Source organism: Thalia democratica, chromosome 2 (genome assembly GCF_965202585.1).
Source record: "Thalia democratica chromosome 2, ktThaDemo2.hap1.1, whole genome shotgun sequence".
Taxonomy (NCBI): domain Eukaryota; kingdom Metazoa; phylum Chordata; class Thaliacea; order Salpida; family Salpidae; genus Thalia; species Thalia democratica.
Genome location: NC_139166.1, coordinates 17,201,870 through 17,215,832, shown reverse-complemented (window position 1 = coordinate 17,215,832; position 13,963 = coordinate 17,201,870). Strand labels below are relative to the sequence as shown.

General features: G+C 25.4%; 3 non-coding genes across 3 annotated transcripts; 1 reads left to right on the top strand and 2 right to left on the bottom strand.

Moving 5' to 3' along the window:
• Nucleotides 1-2,366: 2,366 nt before the first annotated feature.
• Nucleotides 2,367-2,438, top strand: Trnah-gug (transfer RNA histidin (anticodon GUG)). Its single transcript has one exon. It is a non-coding gene; the product is annotated as a tRNA-His (tRNA).
• Nucleotides 2,439-11,890: 9,452 nt separating this feature from the next.
• Nucleotides 11,891-11,962, bottom strand: Trnae-cuc (transfer RNA glutamic acid (anticodon CUC)). The gene has a single exon. It is a non-coding gene; the product is annotated as a tRNA-Glu (tRNA).
• A 939-nt stretch (nt 11,963-12,901) lies between these two features.
• Nucleotides 12,902-12,973, bottom strand: Trnah-gug (transfer RNA histidin (anticodon GUG)). The gene has a single exon. It is a non-coding gene; the product is annotated as a tRNA-His (tRNA).
• Nucleotides 12,974-13,963: the final 990 nt, after the last annotated feature.

Here is a 13,963-nt window from a genome sequence, read left to right as displayed (position 1 = left end):
TATTACTTATAAAAAGTTTTTTTATATCTAATTACAAAAGTTTTAGTTTAGAGGATTTTATGAGAAATAAATTTGCGCACCCCCTGACCAAAATACCACGCTACGCCACTGGTAAATACATAAACTTACATGTACATAAATAAAAATAAAAGTAGCTACAGTTGTTAAGAAACGGTTTTAATATACAAAGGTATGAGATATGTGTTTTTTTTAAATCAAAAAATTACTTAGATAAACTAGCATATTAATTTTTTTTTTCTGAAAAATTTGCTATTTTTTCGTATTACCTTTATAGTTTTAATATAAAAGTTTCAAACTAGGGGATTTTTTAACCACGCGACGCCAATGGAACATAGCATACTAAGTAAATTTCATCAAATTAATTGCAATGTTAATTCTAACTAATTTAATTTAACTGAAAAAAAATCAAAAAAAGATTGTTAAACTTTTGTAAGACAAGTGTTTTACAGTTTTGAAGTAATAAACATAAGTTTAATGTATGCGATATATATTGTCAACATAATTATGTCAACTATAGATAAAATAGGATTTAAACTTTTATAACAAAGTTAGCTATAAACTGTGTTTTAACAATTACAAATAAACTGAAACTAATTTCAAATCGATAGTTTTTATAAACTTTAGCAAATTTAAAAGACCTGATACCAAGCTTAAATTTGTAAATTGTATTTTAAAATTAAAAAAAGTTAGTTTTGAAATTTATTAAACTAAGTTAAATGTACGCTTATTGTGTTAAAGTTTAATTTATAAAAATTTCTATATAAAAAACATTTCAGCTGTTTAAGTTTTTACCTTATGTAGCTGGTTTACATTTTAGTATGTAGTAACCTTAACTGCTTAAAAAAAATCTTATAGTTGTTATGAAAATTAGGTAAATAAAAAGGCAACAAATTAGCTAAGTTTTAAAACTTTGTTTGAATAGACCAATTCAAAAGATAAATACAAAACAATACTTTTGCATGTTCAGTTTACTAATAGTTACGTTTGCGTTTATAAACTATTTATTCAACGAATTCTACAAGCGTCGATGGTGTAACGGTTAGCATTCGTGCCTTCCAAGCACTAGTTCCTGGTTCGACTCCCGGTCGACGCACTTCTACTTTTGTTTTTAATGGACTATTTCAAATGATAACTACTTTATCTTTTTTTAATTAGTGAATACAACTTCGAAAAATTTCAAACATATACCTTTAGTATTATTATTTTACTCCATTTTATAAAGATCTTGTTTTAGGCCTAAAACTTTTTCAATATAGTTTCTTATGGTTTAGATTTAGATAGTTTTAACTTATTAATCAAAAAATTTCTAACATTGAAAAGATATTTTAAAATATACAAACTAGAAATAAGCTTTAGTGGTTAATGTTTAAAGTTGTAACTTAGTTACTAAAGTTATAGATATTTGCAATTTATTTTAGTAATCAAGTAAATTAACTGACAAAACGCTAATGTTGTTTTCAAAACTTAGAAAAAAGTTAATTTAGTTTACTGAAATTACAAGTTTAAATGTGTATTAGGCTAATACAGTAAGATTAAGCTAAAAGTTTAAACTCAATTATGGTATAAAAGTTGTAATTATCCTTTTTCTAAGCACATAATTATAAGTTTTTTAACCCTTAATAGTACTTTGCAATCAGTACTTATTATAACATATACATGAAAACATTTATTTGTATGAATTAAAACTAACAAAAAGTTTACAACACTTGAATTAGTTCAGTTGATTAGCAAAGTTAAAAGCTTATTTATCATTTAGTAACAACATTAATTTTTATGATGTTTACTGCTGTTTAAAATTAGAAAAACCTCTCAGTTTCATTAAAAAAAGTTAAAGTTTTATTTAAGATTATTTTTTTTTTGTATAACGTAAGCTGAAATATATTTTGGCTGTTTTCAAAGAGTAAAAAACAAGAATAAAAATAAAATAATATATAGATGTATGATATTAGATAGTTAAAAATCAACTTCAGTTTAGGAAACTGATAAATATATAAGACTAAAATAGCTTTTGGTCATAACATGTTGCAATTTAAGTTATTTTAAATTTTACCATAAAAATAATAAATATAAAGCTTAAAAAGCTTTATAACAAACTAAAATTTAAGCTCAAACAGTTTTACAACATAAGTTTAAATTAAAGTTTAAATAGCAAGGCAAATAAGTAAATTTTAAGTAAGTTTAATTGCATCAACAAAAGTATATAAGTAAGCATTAAGCTTAGAGCAAATCTTCAAGTATACATACGCTATATGAAGCAGTTACAAACAGCAGAGTGGCGCAGCGGATGCGTGCTGGGCCCATAACCCATAGGTCGATGGATCGAAACCATCCTCTACTACCTTCTTGCTGTAATCGTATAGTGGTTAGTACTTCACGTTGTGGCCGTGACAACCCAGGTTCGAATCCTGGTTACAGCATTTTTTGTTACTGCAATATAAAATTTTATTATTATTAGTTTATACGAATATATATATAATAAATTTGGTCAACATAAGAAAAAATTATAATAATAATATTTATTTACATAGTTATGAGACTTATTCAAAAAATTTCAATTTGTTATAGTTTTATAAGTAATAAAAAGCTCTTGTCTTAAAAAATAGTTTTAGATTAAAACTCTGCTTCACTTTAACTCCTTATATTATATTTGCTTTAACATATTTTGTTATAGAATTTTTTTTTGTATCTTTAAAACGCTTGTTCATAAATAACATACATAAGTTAGCTTAAAATAATAACAAAGAGCATAAAGGTTTACCACATACATGATTTAGTAGTTTTGATTACTAATATATGCACTAAAGTTTAAATGTAATCAACAGTAATATGTTATATTTTTTCGAATTGAATAAGGGTAGATCATGTTTTAGTTTAAATAGTTTTCTAGTTGAAGAGAGTGATTTTTTAAGGTAGATTAGTAATATATGTTTTACTCTAGCTAAATAAAATAAAACGTTACTATGCAAACAAACATTATTTGAAAAGCAAGTTTAAATGTTTCAGAAAAATTAAGTAATACACATAGTTTAAGACAATTCAAAACACAAATACAGTATTTCAATTATTGAGCAAAATAGAGTAATAATGAAATAAAAACTTTTACACATTAAATATGTATTAGACCAGGGGTCAGCAGGCAGTTGGTGCTCGCGGGCCAAATTTCAAGTTTCAAAAAACTTCGCAGGCCGCAGTTTTAGTTTTAGTTATATTTAAATAATCTTCTGGTTTTAGTTTTAGTCAAACTTTTAGTTAACTTTTAGTAAGTTTATTATTTAGATTTGCTTTTATTTTTACATAGACTATTTATAAAAAAAAAAGGATTTACATTTACATTGACTAATATATTTAATTCTTAATATACTATGTACTATTTTTTTCAGTTAATAGTTTAACTTAATATTTACTTAACTTTTTATAAAAACCAAGCTTGAATTACTTTATGATTGACTTTTATACATTCTTTTATGTTATCAACTAATTTTTCATATAAAAAACTGTTAATTATTGAAAATAAATTTTAAGTTTTTAAAAATTTGCACTCTTTTAAAAATTCAGTAATTAGTTTACATAAAAATAAAACCTATTTGTATTGAAGAAACCTAAAACTTTTTTTTTACATAATTATTGCTCGAATTATTTATTACTAATTAACTAGTCTTTTACATAGTTGTCACTTTAACAACTAAAAATGTTTGAGTAATATAAAACCAGTCTAAGTTTACTAAAAGTTAAAAAAGCTTAAAAATTGCTGTTGGTCAAGCTTAAATAACTAACTAAAATATTATCATTATTAAAAAGTACAAAATATGTACGTAGCCTAGAATAAATTACAATAATTAAATTACACTACAATCATAAAACTATTATGAGTACTGATAGATTTACTTAAAGTACTTGAAAAATAAGTTTCACACAGACCTGAAATTTCAACAATGTCTTAAACAGGTTTAATTTAGTCTGAGTACACAAAATTCTAAACTAGGCATTTTTTTTTGCAATCCTGTTTATATCAAAGTTTACAAAAATAACGAAGTTTATTAAAAGATTAAATATGAACAAAAAAATAAACGTTATAAGTCAGCTTGAATGTATATTTAAGTTTTTAAAATATTTATAACGAAAAAATGAAAAATTATTAACCCTTTAATAAAAGGAAGTTTTTTTTTAGCATTATAACAAATCTTTATCGCAATAAGAATTTTGCATTTATAAATAGTAAATGTGAAATATAAGACGAACTATAAAAATATAAAAACGTTGGTTAGGAGTTATTGCAAGAAACGAAAAAATGCTTACGTCAGTTTTACATGGTTGCCATTGATCAAGCTGAGAAAAAATTCCTGACTTTTCCTGACTTTTTCCTGACTTTTTACCAAAATTTTTTTGACTTTTCTAAATCAAACTCTTAAATTAAATTTATTCTAAAATACATAATCTAACACCTGAAACTATATAAAGCTTTCAATCTAATTTTAATACAGGTTATAAACAACAGTTTTTTGCTGAATTCTATCATCAAACTTCCAGTACATCACTTAAACCATCTGTGTATGATTGATGTTTGTAATAAACAGCTTTATTAGCAAAATACTTGTATTTTTACCTTATTCACACAGCTTGTCTAAAAAAAGACACAATTTTTTAGCATTTCCTAGCATAAATGTATCTAGATAAACAAACGACATATAAGGAACTTTTACAATTAAAACCTTGATTCTAAAATTATGCTAGATAAACTTTTGTGTATATATCACAGTTTCACTATGGAAGTGTCCTTGCTACAGATCATCAATACTAAAAAGCTCTACAAAATCTGCTTGTTCAAGTAGGGTACTTGTTCAATATGTTGATAGAAAAAATTTGCAGTTTTATAAAGGATATTTTACTAACTTATACCAGATAAAGGCATTGGAAATAAAATTAAATATTTTTGTAAATTTCTAGGAAAATTTTGGAATTTTTTTCTGACTTTAATGGATTTTTAATTAATTTTTACCATTTGAAGGCTTTGGAAAAGAAGGAATTTCGTAAATTTAAACTGAAAAAATCTGACTTTTTTTTTATTTTATCAAATTTCCTGACTTTTCCTGACTTTTTTTCAAAACCCCCCATGTTTTCCTTACTTTTCCTGAATTTTGTCATTTTTTAAAATTTTTCCTGACTTTTCCTGATTTCCTGACTTTTCCTGACCGAGTGGCAACCCTGGTTTTAACAAAGCGCATGATTATCTTCAGTAACTACAGACTGATCAGAAAATTTTTTCAAGGCATTTATAAAGTAGCAAAAGTAATTAATTAAAAGGAGATACCGTTTGAACTGAAAACATTTTAAAACATTTGTCTTAGTAACTTAATTTGGTACTACAAAAAAAACAAGTTATCTATGAAATGTGGTGCCATATAATGACACTTGAAACAAAGTCAAAACTTTTGGAGTTTCAGATAAACGAACCTTTGAAACATAAAACTAATAACAGATTTTGACTTTTTAGATGCAAATAAAACCCACATACAATTTTTTTTTTCTACAATTTTTTGACCTTCAATAGTTATAAATTAAATTTAGATTCTAAAAAACTTACACAAAAAAATTTAAGTTAAAGTCTAACGCACATTTACAATCAAAGTTTTCTGCGTGCAATAGCTTGATTGGAGTTGTTTTTTTTTTTTTTGTAAATTAAGTTGTATCCTAAGTTATCAAATAACGCAAAAAATGACAAAAGAATTAATAATGAAATTAATGAAGGGAAGGATCATTTGAATCACATACGAAAAAATTATATTGTTCATTTCTGCATCTGTAGCTATAAAAGAAAAAAAACATTACTGTGCATTACATGGAAAGCATTTGCGTTTAGTTTGTTATATAAATAATTAAATAAATGTTATATAAACAACCTACTGCATCCAAGCACTTCCTTTTTCAGCTAAAAATTTACAGATGCAATAAGAAAGTTATTGTGAAACTGATACAAAATCACTTATCAGATGCTAATCTGTCTTTTTAACAATTTCAAGTCAAAGCAATATAGTTTTTTAGTTGTTTTAAAGTGTTATTCAGGGACTTAAAACGATATTAATCAATCTAAACCAAATTCCCGAAAAAAAATTCACCAAAATTTATTTTTGCTCAGCGGGCCATATTTAGTAGCTCGCGGGCCACAGAAATTTCTCTCGCGGGCCGCATTCCATTCAAAAAAACAACGTGCTCGCGGGCCGCAGATTTACCCTTCGCGGGCCGCATTTGGCCCGCGGGCCGCAGTTTGCCGACCCCTGTATTAGACCGTGAAAGTGGTTAGAACTTCAAAAACTTTATCTTGATGTATTTGAGAAAAGTTTAATTATATTAAACAAAAGTTCTTTAGAAGCCATTTAAATAAAAATAATCTTTGCTAAAATGTTTTAATTAAAGCTTACTTTTTTCAGTTCAAAGTATCGTATAAAACAATTCACTTAAAACACTCTGCATGCAAAAAAACATAGGATTATAAACGTGAAAAGTTGTTTGTAGACGTCCTCCCAGGTGGTCTATTGGTTAGGATTCGTGGCTCTCACCCACGCGGCCCGGCTTCGATTCCCAGTCTGGGAACATTTTTTAATATGTTGAAATAGCCTAAGTTAAAATTAATTTCTTTAATATTTTCTACCTTATAATGAAAACTTGTGAACTTAATTATAAAAGTTGCGGATGCTTTCGTTAATATATTTCATTAAGAACTTTAACATAGCGGTTCATTAATTAATACGTGACTAATTGGACTTATGTGAACGCAAAAAATATATACTTAAACTGTTTTGAGCAGTATAGAATTTTAAAAAAGAAGACAGTAATACTTAAACAAATTAGACAATTTAAAATAGTGACTTATGTTTTACTATTTTAAGCACAAAGTTTTAGAAAATTAAAAAAAAACAGCTTTAATGCTAAGTATTAATAAAACAAAAAGTCTTATTATCAAAAGTAAAGGAAAACACACTTTATTAAAAGTTAATAACAAAACTCGTCCTCGGGTGGGCTCGAACCAGCAACCTTTCGATTAACAGTCGAACGCGCTAACCGATTGCGCCACGAAGACTTGTTTGATCTACACTTATACTGTATATAAATTAAAGTTTTCTCGCTTAACATGTGCGTTATTTAATTACAATTATGTACTCAGTTGCTGAATTTAAAACAAATCTGAATTCTTTAATATGAAGTTTTCGAGCATATTTTGAATAATTCAGTAAACTAACCGTTTTGTTAAAATTAGTAATTTTGAAAAAAAATCTTTTTTAATATATAAAATAAGTATTTATTTTTTACAACTACAGTAAAATTACATAACTCTACTTGATATGAAATTAGATTTGAAAATTGTTTTATCTTACTACTTATCTACTACTTATCTTACTTAAGACTATCTTAAATGTTTAATCTAAATAAAAACTACTTTGAAATTTTAATATCAATATGTCAATTACTATAAAACACGAGCTTAAACATTTTTTGAATACTGCGGTTTGTGTGTATATAAATTGTTTTTTTGATATATATTTAATGTTGTGAAGTTTAATATTCTTATTTTAGATAGAGATTTTCGTTTTAGAATTTAAATTTTGACACTAAAGTTTTTAAATTTGTAGATTATTATAACTTTGATTAAGTTGGGTATGCGACTCGATTACCGAGAGGTTTTTTTGCGTATCCAGGTCCTTGAACCAAAAAAAATTGAGCAATTTTTCGTTTTTGTTCAATAAACCAATAATTAAGACCATCTGGAAAATATTTTACACTTGCATGAACAACATTAAGAAAAAATTTAAAAGTATAACCATAAATACATAAAAATAAAATCAATGAGGAAAAAAAAAACTTTACAAACAAAATGCAAGTTTGAAAAACATTATGAGTAAATGATAATAGTTAAATACAAGGCACTAAACATTCCGCCAGAAACGATTGAACTGTCGACTGCTGGTTTGTAAGACCAGCACTCTGCCACTGAGCTATGGCGGCTGCAAGTAAAACTACTTTTTAGTATTTCTAAACCGTACAGTTTTATTACGTGACAATGTAAATGATTTATTTTTCTCATCTTGCAGACAAATTTTTAAGTTTTGTAGCAACAATTTACGTAGTAATTTAGGTTTCAGCAATTTATTTATAATGCTGCTAGTTGAAATTTTCTTGACCTATTTGATCGCAACTAACAAATAATCTGAATTATATTTTTCATTATTCACATTATAACACAGATAAAGTGCTTCAATAATTAATTTAAATTTTCATTTGATAGTTAATTAAAAAAATATTTAAACAAAAACAATATAAAATTAAGCTACAGCTGCATGTCAAACATTGAAACAATAATAAAAAACCACAACAAAAAAGCAATAAACAACAATAAAGTAAATAAAGATGAATCATGTAACTGCAGAAAGAAAGAAACTTGCCCGCTAGAAGGAGAGAATGTAGGGCAGAAAATGTAGCTTACCAGGCAACAATAGAAACAGATAATTTAAGAAAAGTATACATTGGACTAAGTGCTAATCAACTAAAAAAACGTATATCTACACAAAACAATAAAAAGCAATCCAAATGACAAAAACTACCTCCAGTATAAACAAGCAACTGAACTCTCAAAATTAACCCATCAATTAAAAAGTGAAAATAAGAAATACAATATAAGTTGGAAAATATTACAAAGGGAAAAAAAATCTAAACTAGGAATTATGACACGCAGATTGTGCTAAAAAGAAGCTTTATTAATACTAAAATATGGTACAAATTGCATCAACAAAAGAACGGAATTAATGAACTCATGCAGAGACAGAAACAAATTTTAAATAATAAACTGGAAAGCAGACAAAACTTAAACCAAAGTATAATTATAGTACTAAATAGGTTATTTTTCTTGATTTTTTTATTGATTTTTTGTTGACAATCGGCTTAAATTAAAAAAAAAAGTTTTTTTAGATAGTTCAAAATTCAACTAAGATAAAATTTTAGACTTTTTTTAGATAGTTCTTAAATCCGTTTAAATTTTTACTGTTATGTTAACTTAACACAAATTAGATTTTGAAATCTTCAGTGACTTAGAGTTTTATTAATATTTTGTTGACTATTGACTTAAAATCACAATTTTAGACAATTCTTAATTTCATTTAGATAAATTTCAAGGTATAAATATTAAATAAATAAATAAATAAATAAATAAAACTCTGAACTAAGTTTTTTTCTTTGACTCATTATATTAATATTAATTCAATTCGTTTAAAGAAAAACTAGTACTAATTTTACCTAAATATACTCTGACATACTTGAATTTTCAAATATGCAACATTTTAGATTTTGTTATGTTTATATTCTTCACGCATGAATAAGTTTTTAAATAACAGTATAAATAACTAACATTGTTATATGCAGTTTAATATTTTATTTTTTGCTTGAAAAGGTCGCAATCTCTTGCCACCGAAACCGGTCGCGATTAAAATATACAATTTGCATAAATCTATTTGAAAGACATTACTATAAACACAAGTGAACAAGCTCATGTTTTATAGTATTTGACATATTGATATTAAAATTTCAAAGTAATTGGTACTTAGATAAAACATTTATGATAGTCTAAAACAGTGGTCGTCAAGGTGTACACTAAATTTATTTTGGGGTGCACGAAACTTTTAGGGTACACAAAACTAATTTAGGGATACACAAAATTTTTAGACTACAAAAAAAAATCCAGTTTTTATTATAATATTTATTTAGTTTAAGCGACATTAAAGTATTAAATAAAACATTTTAAGAGTACTGGTATTTATTAAATAATTGCAGAGATGTGTTCAATTAATAAGTATGTAAGATATAACCATATAAATAAATTATCATTGTGCAAACAAGGTAAACCAAATAGAAAGGTTCATTAAAAACAGGATTTAATGATAAATTAGCGTTTTAGTTGTTAGAAGGTTTGCATGTAAATATAAGCTGAGTTAACACTTTAAAGGAAAAATGCATTGGTAAAAGTTTTTACGCAGTGACACCACTAGTAGCATTTATTAAAATCATGTCTTGGGGTTCACCGATTTTATTTTTTGCATTTTGGTGTACACAGACTTTGATTAGCTTGATTTTAAAACTGTACGGTTTAAAAATACTAAAAAGTAGTTCTACTTGCAGCCACCATAGCTCAGTGGCAGAGTGCTGGTCTTATCCTCTCTGGCGGAATGTTTAGTGCTTTGTATTTAACTATTATCATTTACTCATAATGTTTTTCAAACTTGCATTTTGTTTGTAAAGTTTTTTGTTTCTTCATTGATTTTATTTTTAAGTATTTATGGTTATACTTTTAAATTTTTTCTTAAAGTTGTTCATGCAAGTGTAAAATATTTTCCAGATGGTCTTAATTATTGGTTTATTGAACAAAAACGAAAAATTGCTCAAATTTTTTTGGTTCAAGGACCTGGATACGCAAAAAAACCTCTCGGTAATCGAGTCGCATACCAAACTTAATCAAAGTTATAATAATCTACAAATTTAAAAACTTTAGTGTCAAAATTTAAATTCTAAAACGAAAATCTCTATCTAAAATAAGAATATTAAACTTCACAAAATTAAATATTTTTTCAAAAAAAAAATATATATCAAAAAAAATTATTTATATACACACATGTATCTAACATTATAGACATATTAAATTTATTTTGAACTTTACGTCAAAAGGTAGATTTTATATCTGAAATGATTTTAATTTTAAAATTCATCAATAGTTCAAGCAAATATTTTAAGCTTTTATATGATTTAAAAATGAGAAAAAAAAATTAATAAATTTGAAATTTTTCTCTTTTTTAAAAGTATGCTTAAGAATTTATACTCTATTATCAACTTATTTCAATTTATTATAAAACAAGCAAAAATAAATCAAAGCTATAACGTTAAAAAAATTAATAAATAACAAAGTATATAAAAAATAATACTGCAGTATTCAAAAAATGTTTAAGCTCGTGTTTTATAGTAATTGACATATTGATATTAAAATTTCAAAGTAGTTTTTATTTAGATTAAACATTTAAGATAGTCTTAAGTAAGATAAGTAGTAGATAAGTAGTAAGATAAAACAATTTTCAAATCTAATTTCATATCAAGTAGAGTTATGTAATTTTACTGTAGTTGTAAAAAATAAATACTTATTTTATATATTAAAAAAGATTTTTTTTCAAAATTACTAATTTTAACAAAACGGTTAGTTTACTGAATTATTCAAAATATGCTCGAAAACTTCATATTAAAGAATTCAGAATTGTTTTAAATTCAGCAACTGAGTACATAATTGTAATTAAATAACGCACATGTTAAGCGAGAAAACTTTAATATGTAAACTGTATAAGTGTAAATCAAGCAAGTCTTCGTGGCGCAATCGGTTAGCGCGTTCGACTGTTAATCGAAAGGTTGCTGGTTCGAGCCCACCCGAGGACGACTTTTGTTATTAACTTTTAATGAAGAGTGTTTCCTTTACTTTTGATAATAAGACTTTTTGTTTTATTAATACTTAGCACTAAAGCTGTTTTTTTTTAATTTTCTTAAACTTTGTGCTTAAAATAGTAAAAAATAAGTCACTATTTTAAATTGTCTAATTTGTTTAAGTATTACTGTCTTCTTTTTTGAAATTCTATACTGCTCAAAACAGTTTAAGTATATATTTTTTGCGTTCACATAAGTCCAATTAGTCACGTAGTAATTAATGAACCGCTATATTAAAGTTCTTAATGAAATATGTTAACGAAAGCATCCGCAACTTTTATTTTATTTTATTTTTAAGATTATTTTATATTATTTATTTTAAAGAAATTAATTTTAAACTTAGGCAATTTCAACATATTAAAAAATGTTCCCAGACCGGGAATCGAACCCGGGCCGCGTGGGTGAGAGCCACGAATCCTAACCACTAGACCACCTGGGAGGACGTCTACAAACAACTTTTTACCCTTATAAACCTATGTTTTTTTGCATGCAGAGTGTTTTAAGTAAAATGTTTTATACGATACTTTGAACTGAAAAAAGTAAGCTTTAATTAAAACATTTTAGCAAAGATTATTTTTATATGAATGGCTTCTAAAGAACTTTTGTTTAATATAGTTAAACTTTTCTCAAATACATCAAGATAAAGTTTTTGAAGTTCTAACCACTTTCACTGTCTAATACATATCTAATGTGTAAAAGTTTTTATTTCATTATTACTCTATTATGCTCAATAATTGAAATACTGTATTTGTGTTTTGAATTTTCTTAAACTTTGTGTATTACTTAATTTTTCTGAAACATTTAAACTTGCTTTTCAAATAATGTTTGTTTGCATAGTAACGTTTTATTTTATTTAGCTAGAGTAAAACATATACTACTAATCTACTTTTAGAATTCACTCTCTTCAACTAGAAAACTATTTAAACTAAAACATGATCTACCTTCATACAATTCGAAAAAATATAACATATTACTGTTGATGACATTTAAACTTTAGTGCATATATTAGTAATCAAAACTACTAAATCATGTATGTGGTAAACCTTTATGCTCTTTGTTATTATTTTAAGCTAACTTATGTATGTTATTTATGAACATGCGTTTTAAAGATACAAAAATATTTTCTATAACAAAATATGTTTAAGCAAATATAATATAAGGAGATAAAGTGAAGCAGAGTTTTAATCTAGAACTATTTTTTAAGATAAGAGCTTTTTATTGCTTATAAAACTATAATAAATTGAAATCTTTTGACTAAGTATCAAAACTATGTAAATAAATATTATTATTATAAATTTTTCTTATGTTGACCAAATTTATTATATATATATTCGTGAAAACTAATAATAATAAATTTTTATATTGCAGTAATAAAAAATGCTGTAACCAGGATTCGAACCTGGGTTGTCACGGCCACAACGTGAAGTACTAACCACTATACGATTACAGCGAGAAGGTAACAGAGGATGGTTTCGATCTATTGACCACTGGGTTATGGGCCCAGCACGCTTCCGCTGCGCCACTCTGCTGTTTGAAAATGCTGCATATAGCGTATATATACTTGAAAATTTGCTCTAAGCTTAATGCTTACTTATATACTTTTGTTGATGCAATTAAACCTACTTAAAATTTACTTATTTGCCTTTCTATTTAAACTTATGTTGTAAAACTGTTTGAGCTTAAATTTTTTGTTTGTTATAAAGCTTTTTAAGCTTTATATTTATTATTTTTATTTTCAGACCTATTTACAACAACTGAGGATCTCCTATAATCAAGTATAGGAGTGAAACATTGTTTTGATTGTAATAAACTGTTGAAATAAATATTGGTTATTATTTTTATGGTAAAATTCAAAATAACTTAAATTGCAACATGTTATGACCAAAAGCTATTTTAGTTTCAATATTTATCAGTTTCCTAAACTAAAACTTGTTGATTTTTAACTATCTAATATCATACATCTATATATTATTTTATTTTTATTTTTGTTTTTTACTCTTTGAAAACAGCCAAAATATATTTTAGCTTACGTTATACAAAAAAAAATTAATCTTAAATAAAACTTTAACTTTTTTTAATGAAACTGAGAGGTTTTTCTAATTTTAAACAGCAGTAAACATCATAAAAATTAATGTTTTTACTAAATGATAAATAAGCTTTTAACTTTGCTAAGCAACTGAACTAATTCAAGTGTTGTAAACTTTTTGTTAGTTTTAATTCATACAAATAAATGTTTTCATGTATATGTTATAATAAGTACTGATTGCAAAGTGCTATTAAGGGTTAAAAACCTTATAACTATGTGCTTAAAAAAAGGATAATTACAACTGTTATACCATAATTGAGTTTAAACTTTTAGCTTTACCTTACTGTATTAGCCTAATACACATTTAAACTTGTAATTTCAGTAAAATAAATTAACTTTTTTCTGATAAGTTTT